At 44.8% G+C, this 25214-nt stretch overlaps 1 pseudogene; it reads right to left on the reverse strand.

The window, feature by feature from the left end:
• Window positions 1-2619: 2619 nt before the first annotated feature.
• LOC115138643 (tyrosine-protein phosphatase non-receptor type 21-like) lies at window positions 2620-22852 on the reverse strand (annotated as a pseudogene).
• Between the last annotated feature and the right edge of the window lie 2362 nt (window positions 22853-25214).

Below are 25214 nucleotides of genomic sequence, written 5' to 3' on the forward strand. Positions count from 1 at the left end.
TTGTCTGTGGTGATCCATGTTTCCGTCAGAGCCAAGAAGTCGAGGGACTGGAGGGAGGCATAGGCTGAGATGAACTCTGCCTTGTTGGCCGCAGATCGGCAGTTCCAGAGGCTACCGGAGACCTGGAACTCCACGTGGGTCGTGCGCGCTGGGACCACCAGATTAGGGTGGCTGCGGCCATGCGGTGTGGAGCGTTTGTATGGTCTGTGCAGAGAGGAGAGAACAGGGATAGACAGACACATAGTTGACAGGCTAGAGAAGAGGCTACGCTAATGCAGAGGAGATTGGAATGACAAGTGGACTACACGTCTCGAATGTTCAGAAAGTTAAGCTTACGTAGCAAGAATCTAATTGACTAAAATGATTAAAATGATAGAGTACTGCTGGGGTAGGCTAGCTGCGTTGTTGACACTACCCTAATCAAGTCGTACTGTTGAGTGTGAAGTTTCTACAATGCTGCTTTTCGGGAGCTAGCTGGCTAGCTAGCAGTGTTGGTTACGTTACGTTGCGTTAGGAGAACGACAATAGCTGGCTAGCTAACCTAGAAAATCGCTCTAGACTACACAATTATCTTTGAAACAAAGACGGCTATGTACGATCAAACAAATCACACCGTTGGGACTGTAATGAAATGAAATGAAAAAGTGATACTACCTGTGGAGCGACGCGGAATGCGAAAGTTCTATTCAGTAGACGTTGGCTGGCTATTGGCTAGCTAGGAGTGTCTCCTACGTTAAGGACGACAAAATAGCTGGCTAGCTAACCTCGGTGAATTAAGATAATCACTCTAAGACTACACAATTATCTTGGATACGAAGACAGCAAAGACAACTATGTAGCTATCTAATACTACACTAATCAAGTCGTTCGGTTGAGTGTGATAGTTACTACAGTGCTACGGTAGCCGGTGAACGTATGCTAGCTGGCTAGCTGCTAGGCAGATAGGAGGGCGACGAAATACGATAATAACGCAATTATCACTCTAAGACTCCACACTCTAAGCTACACAATTATCTTGGATACGAAGACAGCAAAGACAACTATGTAGCTAGCTATGTAGCTAGCTAACACTACACTAATCAAGTCGTTCAGTTGAGTGTGATAGTTACTACAGTGCTACGGTAGACGGTGAATCAGTTGGATAACAAAGCAAGCACTCCTTTCCTACATGACAATCAGTGAAAGCATTACCATGTTAATCTCTCAATACCACAAGGATGATGCAAATGAAGTTTAGTCTAGGTAATCATTCTTAAAACCATTACTTAATGTATTGAGTTTATCCATCTATATAGATCAGCTGAATGCGCAAGCAGCAGGAATTCTGTTCTCATTTTCCCAAATAAAATATCCGGTGTGAATTTGCGCACATTCTAAAAACCTGTTTTTGCTTTGTCATTATGGGGTATTGTGTGTAGAATGATTAGGGTACACACACAATTTAATCCATTTTAGAATAAGGCTGTACAGTAACAAAATGTGGAAAAAGTCAAGGTTTCTGAATACACTATATATATTTTGCATTCATTTGCATGAGACAAACTCTACTTGATCAAGTTATTGCTCTAGTATCCACTGATGCCAATGACATCTATAGTGCCGCCATCTAAGGCCGCAGAGACTTTATATTCACACAGCTTCTAAGGACATACACATATGGTTTACATAACAAATTTCATGGCACCATGTCTGGAGTGAATCTGATGTATGGTTTATGAGAAGATGATTGCAGATGATTTTCTCCAGATGGGCCTATATCAGAGATCGGCAATTGGCGGTCATTCCTGCTCTACTAGATGGTCCTCATAAGGAAATCAATGACAGTCCATACACTTTCTGAAACTCTGAAAGCAATTCATTTCAACTGCACCTTCAAAACAATCCCCTTAGTACTATTCAGGTACTATGGCTAGAATGGCATGTACTTAGGGCACAGTATGTTCAGTGTAACATCTTGGATAAGCATTTGTAGGTGGACTAGGGGAGAACTGCCCCTTCTCTTTGAAGCCATGGCAGTTCAAGGCCGACTGCGGTACTGCAGGCTTTGTTAGCCGAAAACAGTATCCCACATAATAGTGAATGGAAAAATGTCTTTGTGATCTTTGTGTAAATAAAGCACTTTTTTGAAGTCTATCATGATGCCAACAATTGCATCTAATACGCTCAATGTATGATCTTAAACCGATTATTTTTTAAATTGCATACAATAAGTTAAGGATAATTTTGTTGCTAATGGCAGCTTGCAGTACCCCAGTCGGCCTTCAACTTGAGTTACTCAATGAGGGAGACAGCACTGAGCTAGTCTGCAAAGTCACTTCCTGGAGTAGCTCAAACTGCATGTTATGTCTCCATAGATGGGTTGGCTAACGATGTCATGAAAACTATGCGCACACATCCATTGGGGCAGAAGTCAGCCTGTTTTTGTGATTCTGAATGGCCAGATTGCTAGCAAGAATGACAAGAAACTACCATGTGGGAAATCGTAAGTGGCTCGTTTCAGGTTGTTTTTGATACCATGTCTTGTTTTGAGGTGTTTTGACTGAATTCATGTCAATGCTAATACAACTCAAATTCACTAGCTAACCAACAACTGTAATGATGTATTTGAGAGACAAGTGGTCATTGTGCAAATTTATTTATGTTTTCAATAAACATTGGAGACAAAATATAGTTTGCATGTCAACAATCTAAACCAACCTCATCCGTTTTGCCCCATGGTTGCGCACATGCTGTTAAGAATGCAGAGTTGTGCTTTATTATAGACAGACTTCTCACCATCTTAGTTCCTGTTGTATCAATGTTTTGACCATGACCATTTACAATCCAGGGTTATTCCAAGCAGTTTAGTCACCTCAACTTGCTCAATTTCCACATTATTCATTACCAATAGTTAGTTGAGGTTTAGGGAATGATTTGTCCCAAATACAATGCCTTTAGTTTTTGAAATATTTAGGACTTATTCCTTGCCACCCATTCTGAAATTAACTGCAGGTCTTTGTTAAGTGTTGCTGTCATTTCATTCGTTGTGGTAGCTGACGTTTATAGTCATCCGCATACATGGCCACACTGGCTGTCCTCAAAGCCAGTGGCATGTCATTAGTAAAGATTGAAAAATGTAAAAGGGCCTAGACAGCTGCCCTGGGAAATTCCTGATTTTACCTGGATTTTGTTGGATAGGATTCCATTAAATAACTCTGTGTGTTTTGTTGGGACAGGTAACTCTATCCACAATATAGCAAGGGGTGTAAAGCCAAAACACGTTTTTCCAACAACAGACTATGATCTATGTCAAAAGCCACACTGAAATCTATCAAAACAGCCCCCACAATTTTCTCAGCCAATTAGTCATTTGTATAAGTGCTGTGCTTGTTCCCTATAAGCATGCTGAAAGTCTTGTCAATTTGTTTACTGTAAAATAGCATTGTACCTGGTCAAACACATTTTTTTTCAACCATTTACTAATGGCTGGTAACAGGCTGATTGGTCAGCTATTTGAGCCAGTAAAGGGGGCTTTATTATTCTTAGGTAGGGAAATAAATTTTGCTTCCCTCCAGGCCTGAGGGCACACTTTCTAGTAGGCTTAAATTGAAGACGTGGAAATATCATCCACTATTATCCTCAGTAATTTTCCATCCAAGTTGGCAGACCCCGGTAACTTTTCACCTCTTCCACAGTTACTTTACGGAATTCAAAAATCCAATGCTTGCGTTTCATAATTTGGTGTGTGTATGTTAAAATAAAAGTATTTTTTCCCCCCGATATGTAAACAAAGTTATTCTAATGATTTATCATATTTAGATAATCAAGCTTAAAAACTCAACATGTGTGTGGCTATTGAATGACTACAGCTCTTTGTTTACAAAGACCCAGGTTTCCCCAAAGTGGGTTTTTTGGTACCATGTGGGCAACATCATAAAATGAACTCCTCTTGTGAATGAAAATAATGGTCTGTGTCAGGCCTATTACTAAGTCAAATAGAAGAGCAAAGGAGAAATCCTAAACCACCACAGGGGGAACATGGCAACACTTCTACACTCCTCAGATGCAAGTGCACTGCACCCGAAGATAGATTTAATTTTAAAAATGAAATCTTTGTCATCTTCCATGGTCAAGCAGACAACAGCAGTCCAATGTAATCAAGAGTGATTTTAAGTTCCTTCTAAATTCTAAATCAAAACATTAGTCAAGTCCTTCATTGTAAAAAACATCATCCAGTGTGCACATCGGAAAAATCGACAAAAAAATGGATCTGTAATTATACTGATATGCAAAAATCTGATTTAGATTCTAATTGCAACTTCAACATGGTTTCACTATATACAGCTAGGTACTGTACTGAAAAAGTGCTGCGTTTCATGTCAGTAATCGTTTAGTGTAAAAACTCCACAGTTGAAATCTCAATAATACTGTTTGAGAGGGACACACACAAAGTCCTGTGATCCTTTCCTCAGGTTGCAGTCTCGCCTCCACTAACACTTCGAAAAAGGGCCATCTGCTAGCACCGCCCTATTTGGAGCCAGAGGCCACAGTTGCTCCAACGCACTGAAGTTTGGCATGAGCATTGAGGAAACTTGGAGAATATTGGTACCTCGTGCCCCAAAACAAATGTTTGAGTGGGGCTGAGGTTTGCACTTAGATAAGCCTGGAGTTGCAGAGGAACTGGATTAGAACTTTGTAAATGAAGCTGTATTGAGAGATGGTCTGCACCATCATCATACGCTGCTGCCGGAGCATGTTGAGAACGGTCGGGATGTCCAGCATCTGGATGAAAGAGGTGGAAACAGGCCACAGACAGGGGTTTACAAAAGGAGTATGTTATTGGATTGGTTAATGGGCCTATTGATCTAAACTGTGGTGAGATGTGATCAATGCCTACCTACATTCCTGATGGAATAGATTCGGGTTCAATCCTGGAGACCTTATTCATTTTTAGGCCTTCTACATAGCCCAGTAATGTAATATACATGTAGACGTTAGTAGGTGTTTACCTCGTTGTGTTCCAGACAGGCGATCATGACCTCAGAGAGGATGACCACCCCGGAGCGGCCCACTCCAGCACTACAGTGGACCAGCACAGGCAGGTTGGTGTTCTTTGGGTCGCTGGTGCTGTTGGTGTGTCTCCTCACTGACTGGATCTCCTCCAGGTATGCTGGGGAAAACATTGAAATAAGAGAATGATTGATTCTATTAACCGAACTAAATGAAAATAGGCTTTTACAACACAATCTCAATTTATCACTGAACACTCATTTAACTTTGACTGGAACTGCCTTCTTGACCTGCTCTCCCTTGAAATAGAGATTTCTTATTAAAGGGACTTCCTGGTTTGAATACACGTTACTCCAACTGATCCACTCACAGAGGAAGCCCTTGAAGTCCTCAGGGCAGCCGTGGTCGGGCCAGTCTGTGTACTGCAGGTGCCACACAGTGTGCTCCTGGCCCGTCAGCACGTGTTTTATCGTCAAGCCTGTGGTGGCGTAGCAGCCTGAGTCCATCCTGAAGCGTGTGGTGATCTTAAAGTGTCCGTACGTCACTGTGTTGTGGTGGGAGCCGAGCCGTGGCCAGTAGTGGAAACTCTTTTCCCTGCCACCCTCCTGCAAAGGGGTTAGAGGCCAAAGGTTTGCCAGGGTCAAAGGGTAATGTTATTGCTTACAGGGCAGTATCCTAGATCTGAGGTCATGCAATAACAGTAACACACCATGGACATACAGACATAATAAAGTCCAGTGTAACACACACACACCTCTTCAGCTGTAACCATGGCAATGATGGCCACGCCCTGCTCCCACACCATTTGCCAGAAGTCCTGACAGGTGTTGGAGAGAGGGCCTTGGGAGGCGATGTACCTCCACTCGTCTCCGCCCACCATGATCTTGGAAACGCCAGAGGAGAGATGGTTATAAGTGACCTCAACCACTGTAAAAGCATTTACAGTGCCTTCAGAATGTATTCAAACCCCTTGACTGATTCCACAAGTGTTACAGCCTGAATTCAAAATGGATAAAAAATGTAATCTCACCCATCTACACACAATTCCCCAAAATGACAAAGTAATACCATGTTTGTAAACATTTTAGCAAATGTATTGAAAATGAAATGCAGAAACATCTCATTCATTGCATGCCACTCACAATACGATATTAGCACGATACTTAGGTGCGGATACGTATTACACTGCTCACAATTCTATATGTATTGCAATTCAACACTGATTTTTATTGGTATTTGATGTTCCAAACATATTGCTCACTATATATTTCTGCTGAAGAGTGAACCTGACAATTATGTTGATCAGTCATATAAATAACAGTGCTGAAAACATCCTGACTCACTATTTAAAATGCTTATCAGAGACAATGACTGCATAAAGTCCTAAGCCATCAGCAGTCATCTGGAATGAAGAACAAGCGGAGAGGAGGCATTTCTGGGAAGTTAACCCTAACCTGGGAAACACTGCACTAGAGCAAAGACATTCATAAATGTATGGTGTATGTACAGGTAACTTCCGAAATAATGGAAACACAAGTAAATAAGGGATACAAAGTATATTGAAAGCAGGTGCTTCCATACTAGAGGTCCACCGATAAATTAGGGCCGATTTCAAGTTTTCATAACAATCGGAAATCAGTATTTTTGGACACCGTTAAAAATATATAAAAATCACACCTTTATTTCATCTTTATTTAACTAGGCAAGTCAGTTAAGAACACATTCTTATTTTCAATGACGGCCTAGGAACAGTGGGTTAACTGCCTTGTTCAGGGGCAGAATGACAGATTTTCACCTTGTCAGCTCGGGGGATCCAATCTTGCGACCTTACAGTTAACTAGTCCAACGCTCTAACCACCTGCCTCTCATTGCACTCCACGTGGAGCCTGCCTGTTACGCGAATGCAGTAAACCAAGGTAAGTTGCTAGCTAGCATTAAACTTATCTTATAAAAAACAATCAATCAATCATAATCACTAGTTAACTACACATGGTTGATGATATTACTAGTTTATCTAGCGTGTCCTGCGTTGCATATAATCGATGTGGTGCGTATCATTGCTCCAATGTGTACCTAACCATAAACATCAATGCCTTTCTTAAAATCAATACACAGAAGTATATATTTTTAAACCTGCATATTTAGCTAAAAGAAATCCAGGTTAGCAGGCCATATTAACCAGGTGAAATTGTGTCACTTCTCTTGCGTTCATTGCACGCAGAGTCTGTGTATAGTTCTGTACCATCACTCATTCATATATCTTTATGTACACATTCTTTATCCCTTTACACTTGTCTGTATAAGGTAGTAGTTTTGGAATTGTTAGGTTAGATTACTCGTTGGTTATTACTGCATTGTTGGAACTAGAAGCACAAGCATTTCGCTACACTCGCATTAACATCTGCTAACCATGTGTATGTGACAAATAAATTTGATTTGATATATGCAACAGTTTGGGCTGCCTAATTTGCCAGAATTTTACGTAATTATGACAAAACATTGGTGGTTGTGCAATGTAACAGCAATATTTAGACTTATGGATGCCACCCATTAGATAAAATACGGAACGGTTCCGTATTTCACTGAAAGAATAAACGTCTTGTTTTCGAGATGATAGTTTCCGGATTCGACCATATTAATGACCTAAGGCTCATATTTCTGTGAGTTATTATGTTATAACTAAGTCTATGATTTGATAGAGCAGTCTGACTGAGCGATGTTAGGTAGCAGCAGGCTCGTAAGCATTCATTCAAACAGCACTTTCCTGCGTTTGCCAGCAGCTGTTTATGACTTCAAGCCTATCAACTCCCGAGATTAGGCTGGTGTAACCGATCTGAAATGGCTAGCTAGTTAGCAGGGTGCGCACTAATAGCTTTTCAAACGTCACTCGCTCTGAGACTTGGAGTGGTTGTTCCCCTTGCTCTGCAAGGGCCGCGGCTTTTGTGGAGCGATGGGTAACGCTGCTTCGATGGTGGCTGTTGTCAATGTGTTCCTGGTTCGAACCCAGGTAGGAGCGAGGAGAGGGATGGAAGCTATACTGTTACACTGGCAATACTAAAGTGCCTATAAGAACATCCAATAGACAAAGGTTAATGAAATACAAATGGTATGGAGAGAAATAGTCCTATAATTCCTATAATAACTACAACCTAAAACTTCTTACCTGGGAATATTGAAGACTCATGTTAAAAGGAACCACCAGCTTTCATATGTTCTCATGTTCTGAGCAAGGAACTGAAACGTTAGCTTTCTTACATGGCACATATTGCACTTTTACTTTCTTCTCCAACACTTTGTTTTTGTATTATTTAAACCAATTTGAACATGTTTCATTATTTATTTGAGGCTAAATTTATTTTATTTATGCATTATATTAAGTTAAAATAAGTGTTCATTCAGTATTGTTGTAATTGTCATTATTACAAATAAAATAAACAAATTTAATAGTCCGATTAATCGGTATCGGCTTTTTTTTGGTCCTCCAATAATCGGTATCAGCTTTTTTTGGTCCTCCAATAATCGGTATCGGCTTTTTTTGGTCCTCCAATAATCGGTATCAGCTTTGAAAAATCATAATCGGTCGACCTCTATTCCATACAGGTGTGGTTCCTGAGTTAATTAAGCAATTAACATCCCATCATGCTTAGTTAGGGTCGTGTATAAAAATGCTGGGCAGGCCATTATTTTGGCTACCATGGTGTTTCTAGCTATCAACGTCGGTTCACTGGGTTGGTTCGCACTATGGAGCCGAGCAAAGCCATACTACTCTGGACTAGTTACGCATCCACCATAAAATGCTGGAACCATGCAGGAAAAGACGGGGAGAAAATATCCAAGCCAGCATGGTCGGGCTCGGGTCGGCATGGTACTGTGAAAAGGGTATTAGTGTGTCCATTACCCTGATGTGTGAGGCGTTGATGTAGCCAGTGTTGTTCTCCTTGCTGGGCACCAGCTCCACACGCGTGTCGTTGTAGGGCAGCACGTCCTGGAAGCGGTTCCTCTCGCCGCTCTCGGGAAGCTGGGCGATGCTGCAGTCGCCTGCCGGACGCCGCTTGGCCACCTGCTCGTACTCCTGGAACACCATGCCCTGCTCCATACGCTGCTGCAGCACCTTACACTGAGAGAGAGACACACAGACAAGGGTTAATGACAGAGACCTGGAATTGTTCCGGTAGGTATAAAATTATTGAAATGCTACAGTGTTGTGAGTAACTCTGCAAGAAATAAAGTACATTTTCCTGACAGCTGTTAAGGTCCCCTACATTGCTGTTATTACAGTGCTATCACTCTGATTAGTACGCCTGCGAAGAAGTGTCACTGGAGATGGACCTGGCCTGGAGTGTGATGGCGACTATGTTTAGTGGTAATACGGTCAAGTAAACATTGTTAAACTGGAACCTAGTCGTTGTGTCATTTTGAGTTAACAATAGCTGGAAACAGCGTAGCAGTATCTGAATTCTGATTGAACAAACAAATGGTGCACCAACTAACACATTCAGGAGTTTCAACTAAAACCGATATAAAAAAGTAGGACAATATTATCCTGGTAGAACTGTTCTATTTCATCACTACCATTCAACACCTTTTTGTTCTGTTTTAAATAACATACTGTTTTGAGCTCCATTAACTAAGTCTTATGTTCTGCAATAGATGCAAGACAATAACATTTGGATAAAACATTACTCTGTCTGCCTGCTATTCTGTTTGGCAATCAAATCCAAAACTCCTGCAAATGTAAAGCAGTATCAATGTCTAGATTCTACAGAAAATATTACAGTATCCACCCCTAGAGCAAACCTTCTCTATAATACTGTTCATGTAAAATACCACAGGGCCTCTGAGCATAGGTGGTTACAAAACCAGTCTCTCTAGCTGCAAACCAAAACACTCAAGAAATGTTGAAGAGGTTCCTCCTAAAACGAAGCATAAAATAAACCCCATTTAGCAAACAGTGTTAAAGGGACAACACCAGTCTAGAACAATGCCAGTGCCTACCCTTTCGTCGTTGGAGGTCTCAGGCTTCTCCTTGCCCCCTTGGTGCAGTGGCAGCCTGGACAGGGTCAGGCCGTTGAGGGCTGCCACCTTCAGAGGACCCATCTTCTTCAGCTCAGCCCACTTCTTCATGCCCTGGTGTTACAGAGGACAGAGAGAGAGTGAGTGAAGTTGACAGTGTCAGAGAGGGAGATGAGGGGGAAGGACAGAAACGACATAGCCTGGTTATGCCTTTCCGTGGAATGCTACCGGACCAGCTATTGCGGTCGCCAGCCACATTCCTGCCACATGTTAAGTCACCTGACCAACAGAGAGTGTTTGATATTGGTTGAAATGGCCTTTGGGACATTGTTGAGTTGTGTGACATTGTGGTGTAAATGAGAAGATCATTCAAATGTCAGACATCTTAGCTATGAGAAAAAAAATATCTTAACTGACAAAGAAATTAAGAAGTCTCCATGACATGAAGATTGGGTAACAGCTGTTCCTTGAACTACGAAATACACACTGACACCTCTAGTCAAATATTGTAATTAAATGTACTTTTAAAAAACTACACTACACAGCGAGTGAGGCAGCGGAAACTGGAGCTACTATGGCGGAAGAGAGGGGGCAAGTCTCACGGCAGGAGGCAGGCCATCGATGGGTTTCTTCCCAGCAGGAACGTCTGACACGGGCCTCTTCTTGATGAAGTCCTTCTTGGCCTTCTGTTTTTTCTGCCCACTGATGTCACCGTCAGACACAGAGGGAAGCATCCTGACAGGCTGCCCATGCGCCAACAGGTACACCGGCTCCGCCTCCTGGATCAGTGCGTGCATCTGATAGGCCGGGAGGCCAGACAAGACAGGGTCAAGGGGGGAGCCAATGGGATATGCGGGCGGGGGCTCCAGGGGAATCTGGCCCAGATTGGTTAGAAGCTGCTGTGGGTCAAACCCAGACAATAGTGCATCGTGGGATTGGGGGGTGTGGTGTCCGCTCTCATCCTCAAACTCCTCCTCCTCACTGCTGTGCACCAACATGGTGGCGTCCGACAGGGACTTCTTATGGCCGTAGCGCATGTGCTCCTTCCCCTCTCCCCCATCCTCTGACTTGGTCCGCTCCAGGAATACTTTGAGCTGGGAGCTTGAGGAGGGTCCATGCGGGGCCAGAAGGGGGGTGTCATTGATCCTCATGCCCTCCAGGCTGTAAGCCAGGCTGGCGATCTCAATGGAGTTGCGTTTGTGTGCGTTTTGTTGGTGGGGGTGGTGTTGTGGGGCTCCAGCCATGAACAGGGGTTCAGATACCTCCTGCAGGGAGTGGGCTACAGGCAGGCTGTCCTCCTGGAAGGTCTGGACAGAGTGGTGCACGCGCCGCATGGTGATCAAGTCCAGGTTGCTGCTGCTTACGTACAGGTGGTGAGACAGGGCTGGCGTGCTGTTAGCGGGCCGTGGGTGGGCACCGTATGAGTAGGGGGGTGAAGGGCGGTACACCTGGGTCCTCATGATGTTGGCCGCAGGGTACTCCTGCGCCTGCTGCAGCCGGACGTTGATCAGCTTGGGCACACTGACCGCCCCCGCCACCGGCCTCCTCTCCGTGGGGTAGGAGAGGGGCTGTGGAAGCTGGAATTGAGGTGGAAAGGGTAGTGGTGGTGCGTTCCTCCTCCACCATGCTCTCCTCTGATCTCAGGCTGGCTGTAGACCAGGGGGTCGGGCCTGCTGTAGGCGTACGAGTTCCCAATGTTCAGGTTCCTCATGGAGAGGCTCTGGCGGTGCTCGTGGGCGTGCACCATCCCTCCCTGGTTCTTCTGCCTCATGACTGTATTGTAGTCCGGGGTGGCGCGGTAGGAGGGGGGGATGAGAGCGCTGTGGCGGTGCGAGGGCACGTAGTCAGGTCGGGTGATGTTACTTCCTGTGATGGAGGGGTTGGAGGACATGGGCGAGGGCTGCATGTAGTGCTGGGGGTTGGTGAGGGAGCTGGTGCTGTGGGCGCTGTACACGCTGCCGTTACGCAGCTGCCCGTTCACAACGCCACTGTTGCCGTACTCGAGTGGTGAGCGGTCCAGGCTGGGTCTGGGAGTGGTAGTAGCAGCCGTGCTGACTGTTCATGTACAGGTTGTCTGAGAGATAGGAGAGAGATAAGACAAAAGGTAATGTTAGAACTACAGTATTAGAATTAGAGGTCGACCGATTATGATTTATGATTATGAACGCCGATACCGATACCAATTATTGGAGGACCAAAAAATCCGATAAAAAAGCCGATAATAATGACAATTACAACAATACTGAATGAACACTTATTTTAACTTAATATAATACATCAATAAAATCAATTTAGCCTCAAGTAAATAATGAAACATGTTCAATTTGGTTTAAATAATGCAAAAACAAAGTGTTGGAGAAGAAAGTAAAAGTGCAATATGTGCTATGTAAGAAAGCTAACGTTTCAGTTCCTTGTTCAGAACATGAGAACATATGAAAGCTAGTGGTTCCTTTTAACATGAGTCTTCAATATTCCCAGGTAAGAAGTTTTAGGTTGTAGTTATTATAGGAATTATAGAACTATTTCCCTCTATACCATTTGTATTTCATTAACCTTTGACTATTGGATGTTCTTATAGGCACTTTAGTATTGCCAGTGAAACAGTATAGCTTCCGTCCCTCTAGTTAGCGCGCGCTAATTAGCTAGTCATTTCACTTCGGTTACACCAGCCTCATCTCGGGAGTTGATAGGCTTGAAGTCATAAACAGCTCAATGCTTGACACACAACGAAGAGCTGCTGTCAAAATGCACGAAAGTGCTGTTTGAATGAATGATTACGCGCCTGCTTCTGCCTACCACCGCTCAGTCAGATACTTGTATGCTCATTCAGATTATATGCAACGCAGGACACGCAAGATAATATCTAGTAATATCATCAACCATGTGTAGTTAACTAGTGATTATGATTGATTGTTTTTTATAAGATAAGTTTAATGCTAGCTAGCAACTTACCTTGGCTTACTGCATTTGCGTAACAGGCAGTCTCCTTGTGGAGTGCAACGAGAGAGAGGCAGGTCGTTATTGCGTTGGACTAGTTAACTGTAAGGTTGCAAGATTGGGTCCCCTGAGCTGACAAGATGAACATCTGTCGTTCTGCCCCTGAACAAGGCAGTTAACCCACCGTTCCTAGGCCGTCATTGAAAATAATAATATGTTCTTAACTGACTTGCCTAGTTAAATAAAATGTCACGCCTTGGTCTTAGTATTTTGTGTTTTTTTTAAATATTTTGTTCAGGCCAGGGTGTGACAGGGGTTTATGTTATTGTATTTTCGTATTGGGGGTTGTAGTATTTGGGATTGCGGCTGATTAGGGGTGTTGTATAGGCTTGGCTGCCTGAGGCGGTTCTCAATCAGAGTCAGGTGATTCTCGTTGTCTCTGATTGGGAACCGTATTTAGGTAGCCTGAGTTCGCTGTGTATTTCGTGGGTGATTGTTCCTGTCTCTGTGTAGTTTCACCAGATAGGCTGTAATTAGGTTCCACGTTCCGTTTGTTGTTTTGTCTTTATGAGTTATTTCATGTATCGCTATTTTCTACATTAAAGAACATGAGTAACCACCATGCTGCATTTCGGTCCTCTCTTTCGACAAACGAAGAACGCCGATACAGAATCACCCACCACACACGGACCGAGTGGCGTGGTTACAGGCAGCAGGAGCAGCGAAGTGAGAAACAGACACGGCGGCGCAGAGCGAAACCCGAAAGTCACCCCAAAAAATGTATTGGGAGGGGGCTCAGAGGGAGAGTGGCTGAGTCAGGAGATAGACCTGAGCCAACTCTCCTTGTTTATCGTGAGGAGCCAAGGAGGAGACCAGAACCAAAGCCGGTGTTAGAGGTGAGCGAAGCAGAGACTGTGAAGGAGTTAATGGGGAAAGTGGAGTGGAGAGTAATGAGGGAGTTGCTAGCTTGGTGCTATAGGTACAAAATTTGTCCGACGGAGCGAGTCGGGGATTTGATGGCACCTGGGGCAGCACTCCATACTCGTCCTGAGGTGCGTGTTAGTCGGCTGGTGAGAATTGTGCCAGCCTCACGCACTAGGCCTCCTGTGTACCTACCTAGCCTTGCACGTCCTGTGCCAGTCCTGCTCTCAGGCTCTCCAGTACACCTTCACGGTCCAGTCCATCCTGTGCCACCTTCACACACCAGTCCTCCGGTGGCAGCTCCCCGCACCAGGCTTCCTGTGCGTGTCCTCGATCCAGTACCACCAGTTCCAGCACCACGCACCAGGCCTTCAGTGCGCCTCGCCTGTTCAGCACAGCCAGAGCCTTCCTTCCCTCCTACGCTGTCGGAGTCTCCCGCCTGTTCAGCGCAGCCAGAGCCCGTCTCCTCTCCTGCGCTGTTGGAGTCTCCCGCCTGTTTAGCGCAGCCAGAGCCTTCCTCCTCTACAGCGCTGCCGGAGCCTCCCGCCTGTTCAGCACAGCCAGAGCCTGTCTCCTCTCCTGCGCTGTTGGAGTCTCCCGCCTGTTCAGCGCTTCCAGAGCCTTCCTACTCTACAGCGCTGCCGGAGTCTCCCGCCTGTTCAGCGCTATCAGAGCCTTCCTCCTCTACAGCGCTGCCGGAGCCTCCTGCCTGTTCGGAACAGCCTGAGCTGCCAGTCTGCAGGGAGCTGTCAGTCTGCAAGGAGCTGCCAGTCTGCAGGGTGCTGTCAGCCTGGGTGTGACAGGGGTTTATGTTATTGTATTTTCGTATTGGGGTTTGTAGTATTTGGGATCGCGGCTGATTAGGGGTGTTGTATAGGCTTGGCTGCCTGAGGCGGTTCTCAATCAGAGTCAGGTGATTCTCGTTGTCTCTGATTGGGAACCGTATTTAGGTAGCCTGAGTTCGCTGTGTATTTCGTGGGTGATTGTTCCTGTCTCTGTGTAGTTTCACCAGATAGGCTGTAATTAGGTTTCACGTTCCGTTTGTTGTTTTGTCTTTATGAGTTATTTCATGTATCGCTATTTTCTACATTAAAGAACATGAGTAACCACCACGCTGCATTTCGGTCCTCTCTTTCGACAAACGAAGAACGCCGTTACAATAAAGGTATAAAAAATATTTTTTTAAATTAAATAAAAATTCGGCAAATCGGTGCCCAAAAATACCGATTTCCGATTGTTATGAAAACTTGAAGTCAGCCCTAATTAATCGGCTATTCCGATTAATCGGTCGACCTGTAATTAGGACGGACATACCCATTCAAATAATCCAGCAATCAAAGCATTGTTGCATGACTAAGCTCAAATAAAGATTCAATTTGGGTGAAACACCAGTGATCTTGGTGAGGTCAGACTCTATAAGTAACTTGTGAGGATGTGTAAGGCTCAGTGAAGTGGCCATTGTAGGGCATCTGTGGCGGGGGCATCATGTAGGCCGGGGGCTTAGGCTGCACAGAGAGGGATCAAACAACAGCATTCAGTTACTACAGACATGATCTTAATGCAGCCCAACAGATTGGAATTACACACAAATCTAATAGTGTGCTGAAGAGCTGGCCAGGGACTGTGATGTTTGTCATGTGCTGCGTTTCACAGGCCATAGATCAGAGGGCGAGCGTGTGTTTCACTGCCGGGATACCAGATACATCCTGGTGGAGGATCGCCGGTACACTGGGTTCACAGCAGTAGGCTGGGTTTGGCTGAGAACAGGAACACAAAAACAACAATGAAACAAACAGGTAGAAAAAACAAAAAAGGCTTTCTTTGAAGTTGAAAGGGACTCGGCTGAATAGCTCAGATCAACTCTTCTCTGTTAAATGAAATCTCCCTTCATCGCAATGAAAGACAGGAGCAGTATCCAGGAGAGAACTCCTTTTCTTACGTTCTTCTTTCACATACATCATCTTTCCTCGCCCAAACACAAAATGTTTCAAAAGTGGTGAGGAGAGGATTGGTGATTATTGGTGCACGTCATTTAAACGTAGCTAGGGTGTTTTGGAGGCTCTGGATGGTTTTTAGGGGAGGGTGTTGGCTCTCTGAGGAGACCTGTACTGTAGGCGGGTGGCTGCGGACAGCGTTGTTACAAGGCAGAAAAGGAAAGAGAGGAATGGAGAGAGTGAGAATGGACTCCTGGGAGCCCTCAGAAGGCGAATGGGGATCAGACTCCTTTCTGGAGAGAAGAGGGGACAGGAATGAGGAGAGCACACACGCAAAGAGTTCCACATGCACAGGAACTGGGCTAGACTCATTAAGAGAGAGAGACACTTACAGGCTGCTCTTGTTAATCTTGTAAAACTTGTGCCTGGCCAGACACATCCGGCACACGTATTTGGAGGTTTCCATGTCTTCCTGTAGAGGGGAAAGAAAGCATTTACAATTTCAGACATTCAGTACACTGGACAGGTGGTGGTCCACTACTTATTCACCAACCCAAATACAACTTCTATGAATATTTCGAAGATACATACACAACGCAGAGACAGAGTACACGAGGTCATGTGGACGAGAAGTCAATAGAATTAACGATCAATGGAAATAGTGTTTTTTCTGTAATAGGAAATTATTTATCAATGGGTCAGATACATGGGAGGAATTTGTCTATATATTGAGTCTGAAATAGGATACTTGTTATTTGACCATTGGCCTAGTTGTACTGCAAGGACTTCTAAATTGGTCAACCACAGGCTAGGGCTGGGTTATAAACTACCTCCTGTCCCTTTGTTCTGGAGAGATAATCACAGGAGAGAATCACTAGAGAGCATCACTGAGGACAGGGGAGAATGACCATCTACCTCCCATTTACATTTACATACATTTAAGTCAATTAGCAGACGCTCTTATCCAGAGCGACTTACAAATTGGTGCGTTCACCTTAAGACATCCAGTGGAACAGCCACTTTACAATAGTGCATCTAAATCTTTTAAGGGGGTGAGAAGGATTACTTTATCCTATCCTAGGTATTCCTTAAAGAGGTGGGGTTTCAGGTGTCTCCGGAAGGTGGTGATTGACTCCGCTGTCCTGGCGTCGTGAGGGAGTTTGTTCCACCATTGGGGGGCCAGAGCAGCGAACAGTTTTGACTGGGCTGAGCGGGAACTGTACTTCCTCAGTGGTAGGGAGGCGAGCAGGCCAGAGGTGGATGAACGCAGTGCCCTTGTTTGGGTGTAGGGCCTGATCAGAGCCTGGAGGTACTGAGGTGCCGTTCCCCTCACAGCTCCGTAGGCAAGCACCATGGTCTTGTAGCGGATGCGAGCTTCAACTGGAAGCCAGTGGAGAGAGCGGAGGAGCGGGGTGACGTGAGAGAACTTGGGAAGGTTGAACACCAGACGGGCTGCGGCGTTCTGGATGAGTTGTAGGGGTTTAATGGCACAGGCAGGGAGCCCAGCCAACAGCGAGTTGCAGTAATCCAGACGGGAGATGACAAGTGCCTGGATTAGGACCTGCGCCGCTTCCTGTGTGAGGCAGGGTCGTACTCTGCGGATGTTGTAGAGCATGAACCTACAGGAACGGGCCACCGCCTTGATGTTAGTTGAGAACGACAGGGTGTTGTCCAGGATCAAGCCAAGGTTCTTAGCGCTCTGGGAGGAGGACACAGTGGAGTTGTCAACCGTGATGGCGAGATCATGGAACGGGCAGTCCTTCCCGGGAGGAAGAGCAGCTCCGTCTTGCCGAGGTTCAGCTTGAGGTGGTGATCCGTCATCCACACTGATATGTCTGCCAGACATGCAGAGATGCGATTCGCCACCTGGTCATCAGAAGGGGAAAGGAGAAGATTAATTGTGTGTCGTCTGCATAGCAATGATAGGAGAGACCATGTGAGGTTATGACAGAGCCAAGTGACTTGGTGTATAGCGAGAATAGGAGAGGGCCTAGAACAGAGCCCTGGGGACGCCAGTGGTGAGAGCGCGTGGTGAGGAGACAGATTCTCGCCACGCCACCTGGTAGGAGCGACCTGTCAGGTAGGACGCAATCCAAGCGTGGGCCGCGCCGGAGATGCCCAACTCGGAGAGGGTGGAGAGGAGGATCTGATGGTTCACAGTATCGAAGGCAGCCGATAGGTCTAGAAGGATGAGAGCAGAGGAGAGAGAGTTAGCTTTAGCAGTGCGGAGCGCCTCCGTGATACAGAGAAGAGCAGTCTCAGTTGAATGACTAGTCTTGAAACCTGACTGATTTGGATCAAGAAGGTCATTCTGAGAGAGATAGCGGGAGAGCTGGCCAAGGACGGCACGTTCAAGAGTTTTGGAGAGAAAAGAAAGAAGGGATACTGGTCTGTAGTTGTTGACATCGGAGGGATCGAGTGTAGGTTTTTTCAGAAGGGGTGCAACTCTCGCTCTCTTGAAGACGGAAGGGACGTAGCCAGCGGTCAGGGATGAGTTGATGAGCGAGGTCTGAGGTGGAGAAGAGAGGAGGGAGAAGGTCTCCGGAAATGGTCTGGAGAGAGGAGAAAGAGGAGGGATAGGGTCAAGCGGGCAGGTTGTTGGGCGGATCGGGCCGTCACCTTCTTTTCAAGATCTGCAGAGAGAGGAGGAGGGGAGGAGGAGGATTCAGGAGGGAGATTTCATCTGAAAGTGGAGAGAGAGGGGAGAAAGAGGTCAGAGCACAGGGTAGGGCAGTGTGAGCGCAAAGTCGTCGAGCCAGCGGGAGGGGAGGACCGGTCTCGTTTGACTTAGCAGAACAGGAGAGGTTGGGATCGGATGTAGGATCGACCTTCTTTTTCAAAATGGTTGGATGAGGCGAGAGGGGAAGTCATCTGAGGAGTTGCAATGAGGAGGAAGAACAGGAGATGAGGGGGATTGCCTGCCTTGTGAGTAGGGGGAAGGTGAGAGGGTGAGGGGGGAGGAGGATTCAGGAGGGAGGAGAAGGTGGCAAAAAGCTTCCTAGGGTTAGAGGCAGATGCTTGGAATTTAGAGTGGTAGAAAGTGGCTTTAGCAGCAGAGACAGAAGAGGAAAATGTAGAGAGGGAGTGAAAGGATGCCAGGTCCGCAGGGACTGGGGAGGCGAGTTTTCCTCCATTTCCGACCTGGAACTCGGCTGCCCGGAGCCCTGTTCTGTGAGCTACAGAAGGCTACGCTAATGCAAAGGAGATTGGAATGAGTCGTCTCGAATGTTCGAGCCACGGAGCGGGAGCTAGCTGGAGGACCGAGCCGGCCTGGAGGATAGGGGACATAGAGAGTCAAATTTGCTTTGGGGTCTGGATGCAGAAAGGGAGGAGAGGAGGGTTGAGGAGGCAGAATCAGGAGATAGGTTGTTTGAGAAGGTTTGAGCAGAGGGAAGAGATGATAGGATGGAAGAGGAGAGAGTGGTCACATTTAGAACTGGACTGTGGGAGGGTAGTGACGTAAATAGAAACCATATCTGATTCAATAGTAAGAGAAGTGTCTACATTTGGGACAAAATGAGACTTCCTCTTGGTAAAATTCAAGATTTCGATACCATACCCCCAGCAAACATGATTCAAATTGTGTCAACCCCAAGGGGCAGTGTTTGGGAAGTGTTGGATGAGAATGCAGGAGGGAAAGGAGGCCTAGTTTCTCCTTGCCAGGTCACATGGTAGTGGTCGGAGACTTGGAGGAGCCATCTAAGAAAGGCTAGCTAGCCTGAAAAACTTATCAGACAGCTCCTACGCTTAAAAATAAACATAACTGCTGAACAGTTAATCAAGTAGCTACCCAGACCATTTGCATTGGCCCCAGAGGAAGGCCCTAAAAATTATCAGAGACTACAGCCACCCAACACTGTTCTCTCTGCTACTTCACTGTTTTATTTTTCACTGACTCTATGCACATTACCCACACACACTACACTACACTGACACTCCAACACATAAATATTGATGACACACACACACTTTCACATAATCAACAGAGTAGCAGCAGTGTGTCTCCGTCTATAGGCTGGGCTCCCGAATGACGCAGCCTGGGATGCAAAGGCTCTAACCATAACTGGCACTGCATCTTTTTCACTGACTCTATGCTACACTGACACTCCAACACATAAATATTGATGCATCACTACAGACACCCTGGTTCGAATCAAGGCTGGATCACAACCGGCCGTGATTGGGAGTAAATTGTAAATAAGAATTTGTTCTTAACTGACTTGCCTAGTTAAATTAATTTTAAAAAATTACATAATATTATCTATCCTGATTGCCCACTCACTTTTACCCCTATCTACATATACAGTACCAGTCAAAAGTTTGGACACACCTACTCATTCAAGGGTTTTTCTTTATTTTTTTTTTACTATTTTCTACATTGTAGAATAATAGTGAAGACATCAAAACTATGAAATAACACATATGGAATCATGTAGTAACCAAATAAGTGTTATAAAATATATTTTATATTTGAGATTCTTCAATGTACCCACCCTTTGCCTTAATGGCAGCTTTGTTTACTCTTGGCATTCTCTCAACCAGCTTCATGAGGAATGCTTTTCAACAGTGTTGAAGGAGTTCCCACATATGCTGAGCACTTGTTGTCTGCTTTCCTTCACTCTGTGGTCCAACTCAATCCAAACCATCTCAATTGGGTTAAGTTCAGGTACTTGTGGAAGCCAGGTCATCTGATGCAGCACTCAATCACTTTCCTTCTTGGTCAAATAGCCCTTACACAGTCTGGACGTGTGTTTTGGGTAATTGTACCTTTGAAAAACAAATGATAGTCCCACTAAGCGCAAACCAGATGGAATGGCGTATCGCTGAAGAATGCTGTGGTAGCCATGTTGGTTGTGTGCCTTGAATTCTAAATAAATCACTGACAGTGTCAACAGCAAAGCACCCCCACACCTCCATGTTTCCGTTCACCTACTCTGCGTCTCACAAAGACATGATGGTTGGAACCAAAAATCTCAGATTTGGATTCATCAGACCAAAGGACAGATTTCCACCTGTCTAATGCCCATCGCTCGTGTTTCTTGGCCCAAGCAAGTCTCTTCTTATTGGTGTCCTTTAGTAGTGGTTTATTTGCAGCAATTCGACCATGAAGGCCTGATTCACGCAGTCTCATCTGAACAGTTGATGTTGAGATGTGTCTGTTACTCGCATTTATTTGGGCTGAAATCTGAGGTGCCGTTAACTCTAATGAACTTGTCCTTGCAGCAGAGGCAACTCTGGGTCTTCTTTTCCTGTGGGGGTTCTCATGAGAGCCAGTTTCATCATAGTGCCTAATGGTTTTTGCGACTGCACCTGAAGACATTTTCAAAGTTATAGAAATGTTCTGGATTGACTGACTTAAAGTAATGATGGACTGTTGTTTCTCTTTGCTTATTTGAGCTGTTCTTGCCATAATATGGACTTGGTCTTTTAGCAAATAGGGCTATCTTCTGTATACCACCCCTTCCTTGTCACAACACAACTTTTTGTCTCAAACGCATTAAGGAAAGAAATTCCACAAATGTACTTTTAAAACATAGCACACCTGTTAATTGAAATGCATTCCAGGTGACTACCTCATGAAGCTGGTTGAGAGAATGCCAAGAGTGTGCAACGCTGTCATCAGGGCAAAGGGTGGCTACTTTGAAGAACCTGAAATATAAAATAAATTTTGATTTAACACTTTTGGTTACATGATTCCATGTGTTATTTCATAGTTTTGATGTCCTCACTATTATTCTGCAATGTAGAAAATAGTACAAATAAAGAAAAACCCTGGAATGAGTAGGTGTTCAAACTTTTGACTGGTACTTTACATAATACCTCAATTACCTCGTACCCCTGCACATTGACTTGGTAATGGTACTCCTTGCCTCGTTATCGTATTTTATTGTGTTACAAATTCCTTTTTTATATATCCATTTTTTAATTATTTGTAACTCTGCATTGTTGGGAAAGGGCTCGTAAGTAAGCATTTCATGGTAAAGTCTACACCTGCTGTATTCGGCGCATATGACAAATTGTATTTGATATAGCAATGGAGTAGTGCAGTGAGGCTTTGGGGGAGCAGTTACTGTAGTTTGGTGTAGTTGTTCACCTTAGCTGGGGTACTCTCCTGGCCATAGCCCTCCATCTTCTCCACCTCCTGCCCTGTACAACACCTCAGCCTCTCACCCCCTGAGAGAAACACACATATGGCAATAGAAGTTAACATAAACCATATACATTTCCAACGCAGGCAGACACGGAGATACCAGCATCCATTAACCAGCACAAACAGAGAGTACAAAGACACACCGTGGTCACATTCTGAAACAGAATTGATGGAATATTCACACCTTTCATCTCAGCAAACTGAACCGGTGTCAGTCTAGTTCAACAACCAGCATGATCAGCTGCTGCTATGTTATATCCCCCTTCACCTCCATCTTCAGTTCATCTGTCTCACTGCACCTGCACACAATGCAGTGAAACCATTTCATACAGACCAACATCAAGGCAAGTGTCAACTCCTCACCTCTTACCTTCAGAACCCACTGACACCTACCTCCCCTGTAGCCAGGGCCAAGGTATGAATCTAAACAGCTCTTTCCAGCTATCCATCTATCCAGACAGCCCATATGGGGGATGAGCAGAAGGCTGGAAACCTGCAGGTTGGGATGGAGGGATAGGGGGGGATGAAAACCAGCTGGCCTTGGACTGGAGGACTGTGCAGGCTTAGTGCCAGGCCAGCCCCAGCTCGGGCCTTTTCATCTATCTACCTGACTGTAAATAACAGCCGAGGAACCCTGGCGGGCCTGCTAATTGGGGACAGATAAGATAGATGCACCATGGACTGCCCAATGCATGTATGGAACCTGGAATCAATTAAAGGCACTGTGTATGTCAGCCTCAGGAGATATGAAGGGGGGGTTCTGTGGAGAATGAAAGGCATGTCTTCTTTTCCACGGATGGAAAAATCAGGCGGATGAACATCTGAAGGTTTCTCACCTGTAGTTCTGGTAAAGCAGAGCCACCCTCTGAGTGGCCTCTTCCAGTACTCTCTCATCCTGGATCCATCCCTGTAAAGAGATGGGGAAACACAGATTACATTGTGTATTCATGAACATATGAACACATGACGTAAAACGTTAACTTTGAGCTGCAAGTCAAAAATAAATAAAACTTCTTACGATAGGAAACAGCACAAACTTCTGAAGAAACTCCTGCAAATCATAACGATTGAAGTCTCCAAAGTCAGCTGAAACACAAAATAATCAAATACAATCACATTTTTTGTAGACTGGATGAATACATGTAAATAACAGTACAGTAACACTTTTCCTAGAAATGAAAACCTGACTTAAAAAAACAGATAGCTTTTCTTTAAATAGGTCAAAGTCCATAATGTGTCTATTTCTGCAATTAGTGCAAGGCAGACTGAAAGCATGGATTTTCAGAATGGCGTGATGCTTTTTCAGCGGTTTCAGTATACAATGACAAAGCGGGCTAATTTGAGAAAGGCAGGAAACCCGTTTGGGATTGCGGTCCAATGTTACCAGCAATCTCAGTCTGCCCACCAGCTATGTTCACAACTATGTTGAGTATGCCAGGCATTAGTCATGCTAGCTAAACAGCTACGGCCCTGCCGGCCAGGCCCCCCACCAGCTCTAATCTCAGCAGCTAGGTAAAAATAATTCATATTCCAAGCAAAAACCAAAAGCAAACTGAGCAGAGCATTTTTAAGTCCAAAAATTCTTTGGAGGTTTCGCAAAACGTTCAGTATTACTGGGATATTTTGTTCTAGCTTGCTATGCCAGTTGGGCAGCAGAAGTTTGAACCTGGGTTGCACTAGTAAGTGATCTCAGTTGCTGTGCTATGTTAACACCCAGGCCAGTAACTTGCACTGCCTGATTTAACTTTGCCAGTAGTGTTTGAGATTCTTCTGGCTGGGAAAATGTGCGAGCCCGGAAATGTCAAGCTGGAGACCAGTTTATTGGATGGTATGGGCTTAGTAAGGTTCCTTCAAAAAATATATATTTCACCTTTATTTAACCAGGTAGGCCAGTTGAGAAAAAGTTATCATTTACAACTGCGACCTGGCCAAGATAAAGCAAAGCAGTGCGACACAAACAAAAACACAGAGTTACACATGGAATAAACAAACGTACAGTCAATAACACAATAGAAAAAAATCTATATACAGTGTGTCCTACATTAACAGACTTGTGAAAAGCTCAATAAAGCCAAAATAAAGTGCTTGACCAGGCTTTTATAGAAACAAGGTTAGGATAATAGAAAATCTTATTTCATAAGTACATTGAAACAACAATTATGTTCTCTTGAATACCAACTGAAAATATTCAGGTTTAAAATTCCCATTTTCCCTAGGTACGCTTTGAAATCCAATGATGAGACACCCGACGAGTCCAGAGTCGAGATTCAGTAATGATCCTTGAGACCATACTCTTAATGACATCACTCCTGCTGCACTGGTGGACCGTCAACAGCCTCAGGATCAATAACACATGAGGTGTGGAATTTACAACAGGCCATGACAGCAGTGTGTGTGTGTGGTGCCAAAACACCTGCTGTGGCTGCTTATGGCAGGACCTAACCTGTCACCACAGTTTGAACAGGTGGTGATCCTCAGTCTTCTATCAGTAGATTATAGAGTACTAAGTTTCACATTCAGAGCCGGTGTTACGTATTCACATGTATACCTTGCACTGCCAAGCCAGCCAAACGGATGGCTTGTTCTATGGAGCAAGGGATTCTGCCTCCCAGAACATCCTTCTTTAACTGGAGGTAATACTGATATCTGTAGGGAGGTAGAGGCAGTTGGTTCATCTCAAAGTGTGAACATGACTTGGTTTGACCCCTCCATTCAAATGTCCAGTTAGAGATGTGATGTCATACTGTGGTGGGTGACCACACACAGAAAAACCTATAGTACTGGACTGAGTTGCTCAGTACGCATTACTAAGATGATACTGAGGAGTAACTGGGCCGGAAGGTACAAATCTGTCGTTCTGCCCCTGAACAGGCAGTTAACCCACTGTTCCTAGGCCGTCATTGAAAATAAGAATTTGTTCTTAACTGACTTGCCTAGTTAGATAAAAGGTCAAATAAAAATAAAAACAAAGTTCAATATAGGAATTCTCTGCTAAGGTACGGAGTATGACAAATCCTCTGGCATGTAGGACACATGCATTCCATTCCCTTCTCCCCTTACTCACTACCTTTGACTGATCCAATAGGAATGGATAAATAAAATCAATATGGTGGGAACTATGTGGCTTAGAGTTAACCAGGGAATAGATGAAGGAGACAACGTTTTGGCCTGAGAGGGTGTCTAGTTTTACCCGGAGAAGCAGCCGGAGCGAGTATCTAGTGTCCCTCTGTGTTAAACGTTTATCTGAAAATAAAAGAGAGCCGCACACT

The sequence above is a fragment of the Oncorhynchus nerka genome, linkage group LG12 (assembly GCF_034236695.1).
Source record: "Oncorhynchus nerka isolate Pitt River linkage group LG12, Oner_Uvic_2.0, whole genome shotgun sequence".
Classification (NCBI taxonomy): Eukaryota; Metazoa; Chordata; class Actinopteri; order Salmoniformes; family Salmonidae; genus Oncorhynchus; species Oncorhynchus nerka.